The sequence below is a fragment of the Mastomys coucha genome, unplaced genomic scaffold (assembly GCF_008632895.1).
Source record: "Mastomys coucha isolate ucsf_1 unplaced genomic scaffold, UCSF_Mcou_1 pScaffold9, whole genome shotgun sequence".
NCBI classification, from domain to species: Eukaryota; Metazoa; Chordata; class Mammalia; order Rodentia; family Muridae; genus Mastomys; species Mastomys coucha.
In genome coordinates this window covers 41,718,697-41,725,487 of record NW_022196915.1, presented here as the reverse complement: position 1 = coordinate 41,725,487, position 6,791 = coordinate 41,718,697, and positions in this window count along the sequence as shown.

The following is a 6,791-nucleotide window of genomic DNA, read 5'->3' as shown; positions in this document are numbered from 1 at the left end:
AACTGTTTTATTTTTGCTGTGAAGAGACACCATGACCAAGGCAGCATATAAAAGAAAGCATTTAATTAAGGGCTTGCTTACACTTATAGACGGTTAGTCCATCTAAAGAATGTGTTGAGAAAGAAATTAAGAAAATTATCCCGTTCACAATAGTGGAAGAGAAATGAGTGCCTAGGAAGTGAGACACCCAAGAAGAAATCAAGCCCTAGATGATACTCTGAGATTTGGCAGAACTAATACTTCGAAAATGACTATACTATCAAAACAATCTACACAGTCAATGCAATCCCCATTAAAATTCCAATGACAGATCTTCACAGAACTGGTAGGGGAAGGGACATAGGCATAGTCAAGGACTTCCTAAATAGGACCCTAAGGGCATAGGGGAAACCCAAGAACTGAGAAATGCAGAGGCAGGAAATTAAAATGTTCCTGCAGAGCAAAGTAGAGAGGCAGCCTACAAGATAGAAGAAGAATCTCTGCCAGACATGCTTCAGACAAGGGTTGCTTTAGCTATTAGTAATAAAACACTGACAAAAGCAACTTGTCTTTGCTGTGAAGAGAACCATGACCAAGGAAACTCTTATAAAGGACAACATTTAATTGGGTCTGGCTTACAGTTCAGAGGTTCAGTCCATTATCATCAGAAACAAGCAAATAGACATGGTGCCGGGGACAGAGCTGAAAGTTCTAAGTCTGGATACACCAACATCGGGAAGTAACAGTGGTACACTGGCCAGGCTTGAGTTTCTGCGACCTCAAAGACCACTCCCTAGTGACACATCTCCTCCAACAAGGCCACACCTTCTAATGCCAACATTCCCTATGGGCCCATGGGTGCCATTTTACTCAAACCGCCGTACAACTTAAATAGTAAAGGATCTATTTGAGCTTACAGTTCCATAGCAGTCTTACCATGGTGGGGAAGACACAACAGCAGGCTCAGAAGATGGAGTAACGGGTGCAAGAGGCTGGCTAATTTCATTGCAGGCTAATTTCATTGCTTGAGTAAGAAGCAGAAAGTGGACAGGAAGTGAGGCCTGGCTACCAAGGCTCACGCCACTCCCAATGACCTGCTTCCATAGAAAGACTTTACATCCTAAAGGTCCCACAACTTTCCAAACAACGCTACCAGCTGGGCACCAAGTATAAAATGTGAGTCTTATGGGCAATGTTTCACATTCAAACCACAACAAGGAGATAGTATCTAGAATATGTTTTTTAACTGCAGAAAATAAAATACTGGCTCTTTGGCTGTTTGCCCTCGCCTTGCTAGCACATCCATTTCTTCACTAGCATTGGAACCTACTTCTTCTGGATTCCAGTATACAAAGAAGACCAGATTAAATTCTACTACAGTGACAGCTTTAAAAAAATCATACTCTGGCCTTCTGGTTTCCATCTGCATCTGAAGCTGACCCTGTGCCAAGTTCTCCATACCCAAATCCCACTGGGAGAGAGCTGATCTACCAGGAGTGCTGACACACAGGCTCACAGGTAGATAAGCCCCAGTCAGAGACAGCAAGACCAGCTAACACCACAGATAACCAGATGGTGAGAGGGAAGTGCAAGAGCATAAGCAACAGAAACCAAGGCTACTTGGCATCATCAGAACCCAGTTCTCCCACCTCAGCAAGCCCTGGATACCACAACACACTGGACAGGCAAGACTCTGACTTAAAATAATATCTCATGATGATGATAGAGGGCTTTAAGGACATAAATAACTCCCTTAAAGAAATACAGGAGAACACAGGTAAACAGCTAGAAGACCTCAAAGACGAAAAACAAAAATCCCTTAAAGAATTATAGGAAATTACAACCAAACAGATGAAGGAATTGAACAAAACCATCCAGGATCTAAAAATGGAAATAGAAACAACAAAGAAATCACAAAGGGAGACAATTCTAGAGATAGAAAACCTAGGAAAGAGATTAGGAGTCATAGATGCAAGCATCACCAACAGAATACAAGAGATAGAAGAGAGAATCTCAGGGGCAGAAGATATCATAGAAAACATTGGCATAACAGTCAAAGAAAATGCAAAATTCAAAAAGCTCCTAACCCAAAACATCCAGGAAATCCAGGACACAATGAGAATACCAAACCTAAGGATAATAGGCATAGAAGAGAGGGAAGATTCCCAAATTAAGAGCCAGTAAATATCTTCAACAAAATTATAGAAGAAAACTTTCCTAACCTAAAAAAAGAGATGCACATAAACATACAAGAAGCCTACAGAACTCCAAATAGATTAGACCAGAAGAGAAACTCCTCCAATCACATAATAATCAAAACACCAAATCCACAAAACAAAGAAAGAATACTAAAAGCAGTAAGGGAAAAATGTCAAGTAACATATAAAGGCAGGCCTATCAGAATTACACCAAACTTCTCACCAGAGACTATGAAAGCTAGAAGATCCTGGGCAAATGTTATACAGACCCTACAAGAACACAAATGCTATCCCAGGCTACTATACCCAGCAAAACTCTCAATTACCATAGATGGAGAAACCAAGCTATTCCATGACAAAACCAAATTCACACAATATATTTCCACAAATCCAGCTCTATAAAGGATAATAGATGGAAAAATCCAATACAAGAAGGGAAACTACACCCTAGAAAAAACAAGAAAGTAATCTTCTTTCAACAAACCCAAAAGAAGATAGCCACACAAACATAATTCTACCTCTAATAAGAAAAATAACAGGAAGTAACAGTCACTATTCCTTAATATCTCTTAACAATAATGGACTCAATTCCCCAATAAAAAGACATAGACTAACAGACTGGATATGTAAACGGGACCCAACATTTTGTTGCATACAGGATCTTTAACAATCCTACATCCAATAGAGGGCTAATATCCAATATATACAAAGAACTCAAGAAGTTAGACTCTCGAGAACCAAATAACCCTATCAAAAAATGGGGAACAGAGCTAAACAGAGAATTCTCAACTGAGGAAACTCAAATGTCCGAGAAGCACCTAAAGAAATGTTTAACCGGGGCTGGTGAGTTGGCTCAGTGGTTAAGAGCACTGACAGCTCTTCCAAAGGTACTGAGTTTAAATCCCAGCAACCACATGGTGGCTCACAACCATCTGTAATAAGATCTGACACCCTCTTCTGGTGTATCTGAAGACAGCTACAGTGTACCAATGTACTTACATATAACAATAAAATATTTTTTAAAAATGTTTAACCTCCTTAAACATCAGGGAAATGCAAATAAAACAACCTTGAGATTCCACCTTACACCAGTCAGACTGGCTAAGATCAAAAACTCGGAGGAGAGCAGATTCTGGCAAGGATGTGAGGATGTGAAGAAAGAGGAACACTCCTCCACTGTTGGTGGGATTACAAGCTGGTACAACCCCTCTGGAAATCAGTCTGGCGGTTCCTCAGAAAACTGGACATAGTACTACCTGAGGACCCAGCTATACCACTCCTGGGCATATACCCAGAAGATGTTCCAACATGTAATAAGGACACATGCTCCACCATGATCATAGAAGATTTATTTATAATAGCCAGAAGCTGGAAACAACCCAGATATCTCTCAAAAGAAGGATGGATAGAGAAAATGTGATACAGTTACACAATGAAGTACTATTCAGCTATTAAAAACAATGACATCACCAAATTCGTAGGCAAATGGATGGATCTAGAAAATATCATCCTGAGTGAGGTAACCAAGTCACAAAAGAACACATATTGTATGCACTCACTGATAAGTGGATATTAGGGAAAGAGTGTGGAATACCCATGATAAAACTCATGGACTACATGAAGCTCAAGAGGAAGGAATACCAAAGAGTCGATGCTTCAGTCCTACTTAGAAGGGGGAACAATATAATCAAGGGAAGTAGAAGGTGGGAGTGACTTGGGATGAAGCGAAGAGAGGGAGGGAAAATTCCATTGCTATGATTTAACATAAAATAAGACAACAAATGCTGGCAAGGATGTATGGAAGGGATCCTGATGGGAATGTAAACCCTGAGACCTAGCTACATCATTTGTAGGTACACACCTAAAGGACTTTATATCACACCACAGAAACAATTGCATGCCCATGCTTCTCACAGTAGCAAAGAAATGGAATCAGCCTAGACACCCATCAACAGACGAATGGCCACAGAAAATGTGATGTGTATACACGATGGAATTTCACTCAGCCCTAGAGAAAAATGAAAATCACAGGAAAAATGCTAGACCTAGAAATTATGATACTAAATAAGTTAGCCTCCAACTCAAGAAGAAAAATACTGTGTGCTTCTCACATGGAGCTCCTAGCTTTTAATTTTATGTATGTGTAAGTATGTCATAAAATGCAGAAGAGACACGGAGGAGGAAAAGAGGTTCTTAGGAAGAGAAAAGAGTAAGAGAACATATATGAAATGAAACTGGGAAGGGGATGCTGGAGCGGAGAGGGCACAAGGAGGAGCAGGGACTGAGGGAAAAGGAAGAAGGAGAATCAGCAAAAATGAGTTATAAATGGAAGGTGTCATTGCTTTGTATAATAATTTAATCAAGAAGAAAAAAAGGAGGAACAGAACTGGTCACGGTGTCTCACTTCAATAATCCTAGCACTCACGAAGCTGAGGCAGCAGGATTGCCATAAGTTTGAGGCCATCCTGGACTCATTCCAGGCTAGTCAGGTTTACATGTGAGACCCTGTCTCAGAACGAAAGAGAAGGAAGCTGGAGAGATGGCTCAGTGGTTAGGAGCACTTGTTGCTCTGGCAGAGGATCCAGGTTCAATTTCCAGCACCCATATGGTAGTTCACAATCACCCATAATTCCAGTTCTAGGGAATCTGACCTCTTCAGGCACCAGACATGCATGTAATGCACATATATCCAGGCAAAATATACATAAAGGTTTTGTTATTTATTTTATTTTTTAATATTATAACATAATGGCATCATTTCCTGCTTCCTTTTCCTCCCTCCAACCTCACCCACAGATCTCTCCTTGTTCTCTTTCAAATTTGTGGCCTCTATTTTCATTAATTGTTGTTGTACACTCACACACACACACACACACACACACACTCAAATACATAAGTGTAACTTGCAATCTATACGTTCCTTGCATATATGTTTTCGGGGTTGTCCTTTGGCATTGGACAACCAGTTGGTGTGCTCTTCTCTAGGGAACACTATTTCTCCCACTCTCAGTATTTCTTGGTTGCCAGATTGAGGCTTCCTGGGCTTTCCACTGACCATGTTAGAATTTTTTGTAAAAAAAAAAAAAAAGAGAGAGAGAGAGAGAGAGGTGGAAAGATGTGAAGGTGAGAGAGGGTACACTGGTGAGGGAGGAGGAGTCTATGAATTAGGATGGAGAGCTAAAGGTAACTATTAAGATGCGTTATATACATGGGTGAAAATATCCAAAGAATGAATTGAGAATATCCTTTCAAAAATGAGCATGAGGGGAATCTCAGATCAGATTTCTCTAAATCCTGCTAAGTACAGCTTAGAAGACACTCCTCAAAGAAAATGATCTAGAAAGAGTGACATGTCGTTCGTTTATTCCTGTCTTCCCCAGTGACTTCCAAAGGACAGACTGTGATGAAATAGCCCTGCACCAAAAGGTTAGTAGATGAAACCCACTGCTGGCAAAAATCAGGGCATCAAGTAGATCCAACAGTAATCCGGGAATGACGCAGGTCAGAGGAGCTTTCTTTTCAAACCAGGAAGACTTGGAAGGCGTTACTGAGAGAGGCCATCCTCAAGCACTGAGGGGAACATGACAATCACTGTCAAAGCCTATCTCCAGCAGCGGGAAGCATTTTAACAAGCCAGTTAGGGTGTGTGCTTTGAGCCTTCAGGTTTTAAAGCTCTTCGCTGGTTTCAGGACAACCTTGACAGACTGAGACAGTTCCTGCATATCCTCTTCGTCAGTACAAACTGTCTCATAGACTTATGGCCCACAGAGTTATAACTGTGGGAAGGAAGATTTCTGGCTGGATCTGGTCAGTGGGAGCAAACACAGAGTGACATGTACCCCTCTCGGGCACATTTCATCATCCATGAAGTCATGTGGTGATGTATGCTTCTGGGGTTGCAAGTAGGCAGAACTAGATGGAAGTGCCAAGGCCGGCTGAGTCCTGGCAATCAGCAGCAACTACTAGCTAGAAACATAAGTGCCTGCTGTAGCTAGGGGTTGTCCCTCCTGGCAGCAAAACCCCAGGGACCACCTAGGCTGTAAGAATACAGAAAATATTTCATAGGAGCCACAGGTACAAGACTCTGGTATGCAAACCCAAATATGGCCTATTACCTTCAGTTCTACCAGGCTCCTGTAAGAACAGGTCCACAGTGATGACAGAACCATTAAACTCACAGATCTTCTGAATATTTGGAGATGGGGTAGGCATCTAGGTCTTCTCCATGGGGCCTCTCCATATTCGTGCTCACTTCTCCTGTGGCAGGAAGGTAGATAGTCCCTACTCCACACAGAGTGCATCCCATGATCCTGATCCCCACCTCTGCACTGTGAGCATGGTACTATGGGTTTGTGGGGAATATTAGAAGTACCTCTGCTTGTACTAAATCCTTGGTAAAATGCAGTTCATTCTAGTATTCCTGGCCACCAAGGGCTTCATTTAAGGAATCTATGGGTAGGGCACAAGCACTGGGCATTGTGGGAGAAGTTTTTTTAATTAATTAATTAATTTGTTATTAGATGTTTTCTTTATTTGCAATATCTCCTTCCGCAGGTTCCCCATAAATAAAATAAAATAAAAAAACTAAAACTAAAACAAACCCCTGTTCCCTTC